The sequence below is a fragment of the Drosophila navojoa genome, chromosome 4, assembly GCF_054131105.1.
Source record: "Drosophila navojoa isolate 15081-1374.11 chromosome 4, UAZ_NAV_1.0, whole genome shotgun sequence".
NCBI classification, from domain to species: domain Eukaryota; kingdom Metazoa; phylum Arthropoda; class Insecta; order Diptera; family Drosophilidae; genus Drosophila; species Drosophila navojoa.
Genome location: NC_142892.1, coordinates 5441715 through 5455297, shown reverse-complemented (window position 1 = coordinate 5455297; position 13583 = coordinate 5441715).

Genomic DNA, 13583 nt, shown 5'->3' with positions numbered 1-13583 from the left:
ATTATCTCAATCTTGCAGCTGAATTTCTCTTATTGAACTGAAAGGGAAAACGCTCTATGAAAACTTTTACTGCGCTACAAATTTCTTAATCCATATAAGTATCATTATATATTAATAGATTGATTTCAGCCCACGCCCAACGAACTTCTTGTACTACCCACGCACTCGCATATAGAGAGCAATCGCCTTCGCATAAGAAGCGCAAAGATACTTTTTTATATTGTGCCAAGTGGGCACTTGAAAGCGTTGATCTTTTATTTTATTTTACTTTATTTTATTTTTTTGATTTCGTTTTCTTTCTCTTGAGCTTTAGGAACAGACTGAAATAAAAAATTGCTTCGATTTTGGTCCAAAAACTTTTTTTCATACACCAAACTTAATTTGAAGGTTTTCGTTGAGGACCGGAAGGCGCATGACTTCAATTTGATTGTCCCACAGGCAGAACCATAAAGCTATACATATAAATCAATAATTGACGCTGATTGCGGAGTAGGAAAAAAAAAAGTATGGGGAAATGATCTTAAGTATTTTTGATTGTTTATTGAGCCGGGTTGAGGGAACTGAGAATAATTTTTGTTTGCGAAAAATTAATGAAGCATAACGAAAGCATATTCATATAATTTGTTGGCATGGCGAACAAATTTGCATTTGGGAGGCGGACTTTATCAATAGCATAGGTCATTAATAAAGCAATCAACAGCTGTCGAAGGCGTTTATTCACCCTCGTTAGCGTTGGATCAAGAAGAAGTACGAAGAAGTATAGTAAGGAAATGCCTAGGAGCATCAATTTGTTAATTGTATAGTATAGTAGTAATAGTCTATGTGGGAGATAATAGTACAGAATTATCAGATGGCGTAAAGCCATATCAACCTAGATTTAACGTTTCCTGCAGAGTTTCTCTTGCGATTTTCTCTGCCATTATCTTTCTTTTTTCATGGAATTTGTATATATTGCTTAATGTTTTGTTGTTCTCTCCTTCCCTTTTTCTGTTGTCCTTTCGTCCTGTCGATTTGTCATACTTTTCTCTTCCGCTTTCCCCCTTACTACTTCATCCTACCTCTGACCTTATTCATCCTTTCTTTCTTTCTTCTGCATTTTGTCGTTCCTACTTCCTTTCCCGCTTCTCGTTCCACGTTCCACATTCCTAGTTTCTTCTTCTTCTTCTTGTATCCTCCATTTTATTTTTCTTCTTATAATCTATCGTCCTCTTCTTTTTTGCATCTTCCACATTCCTTCTTCCTTCCACTGTATTTCTTCCTCCCATCTCCTTACATTTCTTCTCTCATTTCCTCCTTCCATCATTTATCTCTCGCTCGTGCTTCTTTTGTTTTCCCCCAACAGATCTTGTTTGTCTTTCAGCCCCGACTCTTGGCACATCGTCCACAATACCCTATAAAAATTAAAGTAATTCTCCAACAATTGATTTCACAAACGATTCACTTTACCGAGCTGTGTCTCTTAATGCAACTTCTAATCAGATCTCTCTCCCATTCTCTGGCTGGCATAGAAACCCGTGCACACAATGGGCAGCGCGCAAAGCGAATTGTGTTAAAAACCATAAAATTGTTATTAAAAGTCTTAACAGACACAACAAATGCCACGCCCCCCCCCTCCCCAACCCACTGACGCATTGGCGGCACTTTTAACAATGAAAAGCAAAAGTAAATCGAAATCAAAGTCAAAGCTGCAATGGAGAAATGTGCCCCAGCATCCACATCCACATCCACATCCACATGGACAGCCTCTGCTAAACAATTGAAAATTGTTTTTGTTGTCGTTGTCTTCTTCTTCATCTTCTTGTTGTTGTTTTTCAACAACAACTTCTCTCCTATTCATTGGCGGGCAACACGTGCCAGGTGTCTGGGTGGCTAGCTGTAAGCCGCTTGCCCAGCCAAAGGCTAGGGGAGGGGGCGGTGGGGTGGTGAGGAGCGGGCCAGTTGCATAGTCAAGTGCCGGCGCTGAGCACAACCTGTCGCTGCCACAGGCGCTGGCCACCGTTAGCTCATATCACATAGAGGAGGGGGCGCACACGTTTGCCCTGCCCCACAAACACATAACTGAGACACACACACACACACACACACGTATATGCACACACACTTGTTCATGGAGATCTTAAACTTTCATTTATACAATTGTCTTCAAACTGTGCAGCGATCACTTTTTGTCTGCTCTAAGAGTATGTGTGTGTGTGTGTGTGCTGCTGCTGCTGCTCCGAAATGAAAGTCGGAACAAAATGGATTTGCTTTTGGAATTTTTGTTAAAAAAAAAAATACACATTTGTGTAGTTGCTGCTGCTGCTGCTGCTGTTCATTTGTTATGGGCCACAAGCGTCAAGCGTTTGCTTTATTGCAGTTTTCATATATGCTTCTGTGCCAAAGGAAAGGCCGCGCCGGACGCGACTTGACTTGGGCCCAATATCTCATTAAATCTAAATGGACTTTTCTGCTTTCCCACCCTCTCGCTCACTCGCTAGCTCCCTCGCCCTCTACCCCTTTCTCCCTCTGTCTACCCCTTTTGGGCAGCGAAAAAACTTTCGCCAGCACTCGACTCCCTACAGCTCCTGCTGACCTTGCCTCGCAGGCGGGCACGCTCCCATTTTTGGCCAGCTCACGTTTTGCGGCTGCGTAAAGCCCTTGCAAATTGTGCTGGGTCATTGGCCGGCTTGCCAAAAAAAAAAAAAGAGTTAAGAGCTGAGAGCGGCGGCGTCGGCTTGGAGGCATTATAAAAGAACTTTAACTTTAACTTTAACTTTAAACTGGTTATTATAATTTTCGTTCGTTCGGTTTCGCAGAATCGACAGGCAGCAGGCAGGCAACTGGCCAACAGGCAACAAGGCAACAAGGTAGAGCCCATTAGTTGGCCTCATTCTTGGCCAGGAAATCTTTGTTGGGGCCGTGCTGCCAGCGGCTTCGTGACAAATATGAATATTTCGAGCTTATGAAAACGAACGAGCCGAAAACTAAAAGAACTGTGTGGCATGCATCTGCGAAGATCGCTCTGTCCACCTGACCGACTCTGACTCTCTCACACGCGCTCTCTCTCACTCGCTCTCTCTCACTCGCTCTCTCTCTCTGAGCTTCGATCTGCTGCTCCTGCTCCTCCTCGTGTAGCATGCAACGAACGCGGAAGTATTTAACGTGTTTGTTTGTCCATACGAATGCCTGCTGGCTCCAGCTGCAGCTTCTGCTGCTGTTGCTGCCTCTGCTGCTGCTTCTTCTGCTACGTTTAGTGAAAAGTGTTTTGTATGCAAATCATTGAAATTACATATTATGGCCAGTTGGCAGTCGTAAGTAGCAGTTGGCTAGCAACTGCTCGCCTGACATGCACCAGAACGGACACAGCCACAGCCATAGCCACAGCCACAGCCACAAAGCGAAGCACAACAAACGAGGCATTTGAATGCCTCGCTGCCTGCCTGCCTGCTTGCAACATTTTGTTGCAACAGCACATGAAGTCTTCATATGGCTCAGCCAAACACTGGGTGGGTCGACCCATCCAATGTTGCCGCCCGGTTGCAAAAGCAGTCGGCATCTGATGCTGCTGCTGCTGCTGCTGCTTCTGCTGCTGCCTCCGAGCCAACCATGTGATATGCCTGGCCACAGCGACAGCTCATAAATTCATTAGACCTTGCCACCAAATGTGGCCAGTCCAGCTGCCACAAATGCCCACGCATTTCACTGCCAACAACGCACAATTAGCAATATTTTAGGGACGGCTTACTTTTGATAGTATCTGGCTGGTAAAGTGGCTTTTGGATTAAATTCTCAAGAAGAAGAAGACAAAGTACAAACTAAAATTTATATATTTTATTGTATTACTATTAAGATTTTGAAGAACAAAATAAACAAATAATAATAAAAATAAATACTATTTTTTTTTTATATACATTAGTTTCATTTAAGGACTTTATTTTTTATTTAATTTAATTTTGTATATTGTTTTAAAATATTTTTTTATTTTTTATTTCTCATTTTTTTCATTAAAAATTTAAAACCAAAAAAAAAAAAGTAAATAAACTTTAATATAATATTCTTACTAAAGTTTTGTTTTTAATGTTTAAGAAATTCAAAAATATTTTACATTACATTTTTTAAGTTTTTTTAATGTTTGAGAAATTCAAAAATATTTTACATTACATTTTTTAATTGCGTGTCTATTGTATTAAAAAATGTATTCGATTATTTAAATATTAGAAACTTTCTACAGATCAAACAATAACTCAAATTGTATTTGTAAATGATTTTTTACATATATAAAATTTTTGTTTTATCGAAAAAAATAAATAAATAAAAAATATATTCTTTTCATCTATATATCATGCTACCAATACAATAATTTGTATTGACTTTACCCAAGCCAAGTGGCGACTGCCAATTCGTTTGATGTGCAAAAAGTGCAGATGATTCTCTCTTGTCAAAGATCTACAAAAGTTTCAGTTGCTGTCGCTGAACACAAAAACCAACAACAAAACAAAACTAAAAGAAATACAAATTCCAAGCGGCGTGACAGGCGTGAAGTTTTGGTAAACCCTTCACGCCAATGGATCGTTCGCCGATTGTGTGAGTGTGTGTGCTTAGATGGAGGATGACTTTTAAGTTGCACGGGGTGAAAATCAAAAGAAAAGAAATTTAATTATAGTTTAATGACAGCACGCAAATAGTCGACAAATGTGGGTATTAGAGTTTCAGTTTGGTTCACTCTGTGCCATCTTCCGCCTCTCAATATCTATCTTTTTGTGTTTTGATACCCTGTAGAATGAATGAGATGGGGTATATGGTGTTGAAGAGTAAATGTGAAGTGAAGTTTGTCAAATAAGTTTAACTAGAGTCTATTGTAGCTAGAATACAGGGTATATTTCCATGTAGCTATGTGCTAGGTATATATATACATATATACATACATATACATCATATATATGCCTTCATGCATATTCATATACATCAAATACTATTAACACTCTCAGCTGCTTTTTACTTTCCACCTCACATTCATTTCTAGGGTATTTCCACGTCGTTCAATGCCCAGCAAACGTTTCTCGTAGTTTTTTACGATGTCGTCGAAAGTAAAATTTCCAATTGATTTTTGTTTGGGCTTTTGTGCTTTGTACGTTTTACACGCTTTTCGTTTTTATTATGCGAATTGCGGACACATTTGGCAAAACGGCAAAGGCAAAGGCAAACGACAAAGCCAAACGGTAAAGACGGAGGCACAGAGGCAAAGCAAAAGCCAAACATCATGAACCGAAGGAGAAATGATGGCAGATTCATCCCAGTGAGCTAGCAGCTGCTGCTGCTGCCGCTGCCGCTGCCGGCGCTGCACAGGCCCAGCACTTTCATCTCCGCTTACGCAGCATGAGATTCAGATTTGTTGAGCCGGCAAAACCAAACTCCAAACTCCAAATCCCAGAGGCCAGACAGATGGACAGACAGACGGACGTAGCCGGCCTGTGTGACTTACTCGCTTACTCGCCTGGCTTCTTCTACCTTGCCCCATTGCTGGGCTCTTTGACTGGCGTTTCGTTTTCAATTTTTGAAAGCTCATCGTGCACGAGGTCAATGGAGAGCAGCAGCAGCAGCAGCACCGGCAGCAGCAGCGGCAGCAGCAGCAGCAGCTAACGCGACTTTTTTTTACGCTGTCTGGCAACATTTGCTTTCAACATGAGTTTTTTTTGCTGCTGCAGCAGTTGCATTTCTCGGAAATGCAACTGAGAATGCGCCGAAAGTTTAGCCAGCGTATGATCTCAACAGATGTTAAGGAATAAACCCTCAAGAGCGTTGCCTGAAAGTATGCACATGGAAGTGCTTAAAGCGGAAGTTAGGGAAAACTCTAAAAGGATTTTTCATTCAATTTATGATTTAACAAATAAATATTTAAAATAAAATAAAGTAAAAAACTGTTACATTATTGTTTGTTAATAAGTTTAATAAGTCAATCATGCAGTAAAAATATATAAAAATTCAAAGTATATAAACTTTTATATTTATTATTATTTTAATATTACTTAAAATAATTAAAACAAAAATTAAAAATTTTAAATAAACAAAAACTCTACACATTTTTTTATCTATTAAAAATTTAAAAAAATTCACTTTTTAATTTAAAAACATATTTTAAAAAATATTTAAGTAAAAGTAACAAAAAATTATATATATTATATACAATATTTGTTTTTGAATGAAATAAAATAATAATAGTAATATTATAAAATAAAAAATTCTTGATAATAAAAATAAAATAAAATAAAAGAATCTTTTATAAAAAAAAAAGATATATCAATATTAGTATATACTTATTATTATTATTAATATTTTTTTTTACACAAACTTTTTTATATTTTTTTAGTATTGTATATAGCTTGGAGACTTAGTCTTAGACATGAAAAAACCTACATTCACATCACATTCAAATTAGTAGACATAAAAATCAAATAACTATTGCTGTTTGATCGAATGTCTCTTTCTATTAATATTTTTTTTTTAGTTTTAACTGCTTTTACAGCTCTGCAGCCGGCCTGCGGGTGTCGCACACTCGTCCGGCTCTGGGGGTACACTTGGGGACTTGGGGACCTGGCGACTGGAACTAACATCTCTCCAGCTGGGCAGAGTGCTCGTAGTGATGTGCTAACGATGGCCAACAGCGAGTGCTGACTGTTCGGCAATTAATCTTCAGCAATTTGAGGTTCGTTTCGCTTATAGCATACACTATTTGTGCGTTCGTTCGCTTTGTTAATTGATAGCAAAATTACAAGAGATTCAATGTGTTTTTCTTCTTCTGCTGAGGCACTTTCACTGCAATGATCCAAAAGAGTTGAACTTACGCCGGAGCGAAAGACCCGTTTAAATTGACAAATATTTGCCGTCTAATGAGTATCTTTTTGGCTCTTCTTCTTCCCCTTTTTCAATTTTTTTTTTTTTTTTTTGCACACACAGCATCTACAAGCAGCAACAGTAACAACAACAACAACAATGTTACTCGGAAAGTGTGATGATAAATGGTGTTTAAAGCAGGTGGTAAGCTTCATGTTAGAGAGCTGTCTGGCTGTAGGTGCTACAGAAAAAAAAAAAAATAAATAAAAATAAAAAAAATGGGCATGCTTATTAAAATATTGGAAGCCAATTTACACGTGTTAACATTTGCACTTTGAGTTGAAAAATCGAAAAGAAAATATCTCTTTAACGAGCAGCAACTAAATGATTTTGTGATTTTTATGGTTGCTGACAAAAAAAAAAAAAAAAAAAAAAATAGTTACAGAGAGACTTTTTATATAGATGAAATAAGTTTAGAGTTTTGTTTTTTTTTTATATTTATGGGTGGAAAAAAATTGTTAAAAATTTATAATTATTATTAGCTTATACATAGGTCAAATAATCCATGACTTTTTCTATTTTAAGTGAAGGGATATGAAGATATATCAAGGTACTTGAGTTTATACCGAATGATCAATAGTTTCTCTAAAGGCCTCTACAGAATCCATTCATTCCAACAGTCCGATCAGATTTACTGGTTCTTCTCTGAAATTCCAGAAAAAGAAAGGAATGCGTATTCTCACAATGAAACATCTTAATAGAGTTTGCCTACCTAAAAGGAAACTAGACGGCTCTTACTTTCCTCAGCTCTTGCTTATCTAATAGCTAAACAATAAACTCACGAATGGCCAATAATCAAAAGCGCAGCTTTACGCAATCAACAGAATCAACGGCAGCCAATCGCCCAGCTTATGAGACAGCGCCTAAAGAGCTACTGTTTAGCTGAATGGAAAAGACGCGAACAAATAAGATCAAAGCAGACAATCATCGGCGTTAGATAACAGGCGAGCGGAACAAATCTGCATAACTTTCTTGCCATAACTTTTACTCATTTTTGAGTTAAGTGACAAGCAAAGTGGACAAAATAGATATATAAATACGTATATATAATCCTTCTGAATGATGCGCACTCAATTAGCATAAGCCAGCTATACTTATGTAAATTGGCCAGAAAAAAAAATCAAGCGAAATGCTTGAGCGATCAATTAAAAATTACGTATACGCAATTTATATGCCATATGTGTAGCGTCTGCCGTTGCTGCTGCTGCTGGGTCTTAACATTTCTATGAATGACTTTTTACATGTTTTCACTTTTAATACACACACACACACACACAGAGCTAGAGAGACAAATGATAGTGAAACCATATATACGAGCCACACACAAAAATGAAACATTCGAAACATTACAGTTTTAAGTTTTGCCTTTTGCCATAATTTGGCTCTGACTTTGGCTCGGACTCTCTAACTGTTGGCATTTTTTGGCATTTAATGATCATCGTCGTACATTCACCGTGAGTGGCCCCCATGCCCCCTCTCTCTCTCTCTCTCTCCAGCCTAGCCGCCCTCCACACACACACACACATACTTAGCTACTCATCTACTCGTATTAAAAAAAAGCCTTTCATAGCCTGACGCGGTTCTGCTTCATTTTGTTTAATGACAATGAAACATACAATACACACACACACACACACACACACACACATACACACACGTGTAACTGCTGCCTGTGTCTTGAAATTTTTGCTTTCGTTTATGAACTTTCACGTGTGGCTCTGTAAAATTTGTAGAAAATTACATTGAAAGTGCTTGGGGCAACGGCTGCTGCGGCTCGGAAGTCGTTTTTGAGAGAAGAAGATTTAAATGCTTCATGGCATTACCTAATTTTGGTTACGAAACAAATCAATTAATGCGTGTCAGAGACGCCGAGTCGTGAGTCGTGACCCAAAATATCGCAGAGGTTCTCTCACTCCCATCGGAAGCCAATAACCATATTTATTGGCCATTTATCGAGAGGATATTGAAAACCACATGAGATCTACAGCGAAATCCGCCAAAAAGATCATAAATATCCGAATGCTAATAGCGCCAGCTCAACTCAAGGCTAGAGATATTTGCATCCATCAAACGATAATTGCATGAGAAACATAAAAATTTGGCATTTCATTGACGAGCTTCTGTCTGAGATAACGGCGAACATGATAAATATCTTAGAGATCTTAGTGCCTCGACTAGACTCGATGGGAAATAGTCGACTCTACCTTGAGCTGACATTGAGAACGGAGCTCACGTGTGATCTCAATATTCGATTATCTAGCATATATACATATATGGAAATGATGTTATATGACTCTTAAGTCTTTTAGAATATAAAGCAGATTAGAACATAGAACAGAGCTCAGAAGAATAATTCTAATTAGATAATAAAGCATGCAAATATTTCGACTCTTATATGAGAGCAGGAGAATCGTCCAGAAATCGTATTATATTCCTCTTGATTTCTTTGCTCTTGCCTCTCCCTCTTCGTCTTTTTCCTTGCCTTATCCTTCTCTTTCAGGTTTCTCTTTCCCCTTTCGATGAACGTCTGCCTTTATAATTTCTTCTACTTCTCCTTCTCCCTGCCCGTATCCTGCTTCTATATCTACTCTTTCTTTCTCCCCTCTCCTCCGCCTCTTTCACTACTACATCCTTCGATCGATAGGGAATACCTCTCTTGCGAATTGCGCACCTAATTCTAATGTAAAATTTCGCCTCTCGTTTTTCTTCTGCATTTTCTTCACTTTTTTTTCATTTTACCTGCTGCCGTAATCAACTGTTCGCATGTAGCCCGTCACTCACCTGCCCCGCACACGCCTCGGGGCCCAAAAACCGAGAGAAACAAGAAACCAAAGTGTATTCAATTCTATTAACAATAATCGAATGGCCAAAGCATTTGGCTTTCAACATTTCCAGCTAGAACGCTGAGGCAGCTGAAATTTGCATATAAACAGATGGTAGAAAAGGAATTAATATTTGGCTAGATTGGCCATATTCAGATGACAATACAATAGAGGCCCCCATTGGCTACCTGCTGCCTGCTGTCCATGTGAAAGCCGCCAACATGTGCAAGCCAAGTCGAAGCCGCAGTCGCCGTCGCAGCCGCAGTCGCAGTCGAAGTCGGAGCCGAGGCCAAGCAATTTGGCTAGCAACGAGCGCATTAATGATTTTCACAAGACTTGGGCAGTTGGATGCGTTTATTGTGGCTGTGGCCAAGTTGCGTTTGGGCCAACATTGCGATACATTGACCCAGAAGACATTTGGTATGCAGTTGGCTGCTGCCGCTGCCGCTGCCGCTGCTGCTGTTGCACTTCATTAGTAAAAAACGAACGCAAATCTCGTTGTCTCCAACTCTGGGCTTGGCTTTCGTTTTTCTTTTTTTTGTTTTTTGATTTTTGCTTGGTTTTGTTTTTGAAAGCCGTTGCAAGTTATTGGCAAGGTTTATTGGCAACGCCTTTCACTGCGCTTGCGGATGATAGCTGGCAATAGATCAGCTTAGCCTGGCCTTAAATCGTAGCAAACAATAAATAAACAGATTAAAGGCAAATCAAATAGGTGAATCGGTAGCCCTAACCCACATCTCACACGAGACACGCACACACACACACACACACACACACACACACACAGATAGGTGCTGTGGGTTCATCTGTCGCGCAGAGCTTAGCATAAATTTGCATAAACACTAAAGACGACATAACTGTAAACATAATCGAAATCAACTTTGTGAGTATGCTCGGCCCTCTGTCTGTTAATCGAAACAAGCTCTTAATAAATAACTTGAAGCCCACATAAAAAAGGCAGAGCTATTTCGGGCTAGACTGGCAGATACCCTGTAGATGAGCTGCGAAAGTAAATAATTGAAATTTTGTAGAGATTTTGCATATTATATGAATTGTATATTATATTTATATTATTATTAAAGTATTTTATTTTTTTTTTTTTTGTTTTACAGTGGGTTAGACGTAATAGGTACAATACAAAATTATTTTTGGGTTACTATGTATATAATTGATCTACGAAGGTAGCCTGAAATGTTTTAAAAATAATTATAATTTCAATCTTCAATCCGATAAGATATATATTTCTAAATTTAGCTAGTTATGCACTCCGAATTAATCTCTATATTCCTAAATTTAACTATTTATGCAAACCGAACACACTTCGATTTAATTATATTTATATTATATTATTTATCTATAATATAATATTAATTAATTAATTACATTAAATAAATGTCTCCATTAGCTCCAGCAACCTTATAGCTCATTTTAAGCCACCCCTTCACACACCTGCTGTCTACAGGGTATTTCATATCATTCTCAGCTGACGCACGACATTTGCATTTAGACAGACTTGGTGAAATGAAAGAAAAGTATACATACATATACATACATATGTACATATATATAGAGATATATGTGCCACACATGCCACATGATCGGCAATACGATTAAAAAATATCAAGTGTAACCGGAGAGCAGTCAAAAGCCACAGCAGCCGACAAGATAGTCAAAGAGAGACAGAGAGAGAGAGGGAGGGAGGGGCAACGGGGCTGGAGACGCCTCAAAAGAATGCGACGACGCTCCACAAAGATAAGCTGAAAGCAGTTGAAATGGAAACTGGCTAACCGACTCGCTGACTGACTGACTGACTGACTGAGTGACTGACTGAATGACCGACTGACTGACAGCTGCGTCTTTAGAAATGGCGCACAAAAGCCAAAGATACAGCCGCAGACAGCGTCAGAGTTTGACGAAATTGACTTTCTCCATTCAATATAATTAAAAGTAATATTTTTTGTTGTTGTTGTTGTTGTCTGCGCTGTCTTGCTTAGCTGCTGCACGTCTTCAGAATGGTAACAGCAGCAGTTGCCGCTGCCGCTGCTGCTGTTGCTGCTGCTGCTGTTGCCCAGGAAGTAATTTATTATTGCAGGCGTGCAGTCACAGCTTAAGCGAGAGAGAGAGAGAGAGAGAGGGAGAAAAAACCATTTCTCCAGCTGCCCGGCTGCCCGACTGCCCTGGCCAAATAATTCATTACTCAAAATTCGCAGCGCACCACGGGGCGTATGTGTAACAAGTGAAAAGTCAAAGTCAAAGTCGCTGTGTGTGGCAGACAAACAAAAGCAAACTAAACATCCATCCATCCCCCTCTCACCCTCCCTCTCTACATATACATACCCATAGGGCTTAGAGAAACAGCAAAAACAAAACCAAAAGATGCTTTACCAAAATTTATGTTGGTTTTTTGTGTTATTTATGCAAATTGTTTTCAGCTCTTCAGGCTCACTTTCCGAAAACTATTTTTAGCCAAAATATATTTTAGCATAGTTTCTGCGTTGGCTTTTACTTTTCATTTTCTGTTACTTGATTTGCTGTATGTGTGCGCTGCTTAGAAAATAAAATCAGTTTACCTGTTTTTCATTGCATTTCAGTTTTTACATAACAATCAAAGTGAACAAATACCAAATTTATGCTTGTAGAAACAAGGCACGCACTTAAATGAACGGGCAGCCCAGGTAGCCGGCCAGGTAGCCAAGTGGCTAGCGACAGCTGCTGGTACTTAATGCTCAATTTCACGTTCATTGACACGACGCCACTGGCGAGGGGGGGAGGCGGTTAGGCATGTCTGTCTGCCTGTCAAATTGTCACCTGTAAGGCAAGAGTTTCGCCGGCACGCGCGCATTTAACATCAAGCCAAAATAACTTGAATTTATTTCTTATTTTATAAAACCGAAATTGTTATTTAATGTAATTGAAGCCTGTTATAATTAGATTATATAACAATTTGAGTACGGCTCAGCGATTATCTAATTGGACAATAGAAAGCGGCACATGCTGTCCAGCCAATTAGACAACTTTTTTCTTTCATTAAAGTCAGAAAAAAAAAACCATAAACATTGTCGTCAAGCGCGTGTTTACTGTACAAAAGAAATGGGAGAAAAATACTTTAAAATATTTTAATTTATTTTTTTTGTAAATCTTGTTTGTCTTAGAATTAATTTGCATATCAAACTATCTTTAGTTTCTTTCTTTACGTTGCCTTACTTTAATTTGCGGCTATTAATTTTATTTGTCTTCATTTATTTATACGCCTTAAGCATATTTTGCACTTCACTTCACTTTCGCACATTAAAAATGCAATAAAAGAAATGTCGAGAAAAAAATCAGTTTTTCGACTAGCTGTGTTAGAGGTAATAACTTTTATTTGCACATCCATGTTTTTTGTTAACTACGTTAAGATTTTATAGCTTCACATTTCACTTTTTACGGTATGAGGAAAAATTCAATTTTGATGTCAAATCAATCTGCAAAAAAGAGGTTGGGAGAATGAAGCGAAAAGAGTTGTGGGACAATAGAAAGTTAAGAATTGGGGCAAAATTACTGAGCTTCAATTCGTTGTATTTTATTTTAATTTATTCTACTCATTTTATTAAAAATTAATAACTAAAGCTACATTTTGAAACTTCACTTTTTATATATTTACAGAATCTTATTTAAATATAAGCGTCCACTGCGCCAACAAAAAGCCCAAGCTCACGTTAAGCTACAAATTCAAATTGAAGCCAATTTCAAAGCTCTAACGTCTTTGAGCAGCAGCAAAATAGCTGCCTGCTATAACACTGCAACCATCGAAAGCACACAGCGCTGCCACACTGCTCAAAGTCAAGCTGGCATTTTGGCGAACAGCTGGCCGCCAAACTTGTATTTATCTAGCGGCTTATCTTTATACAC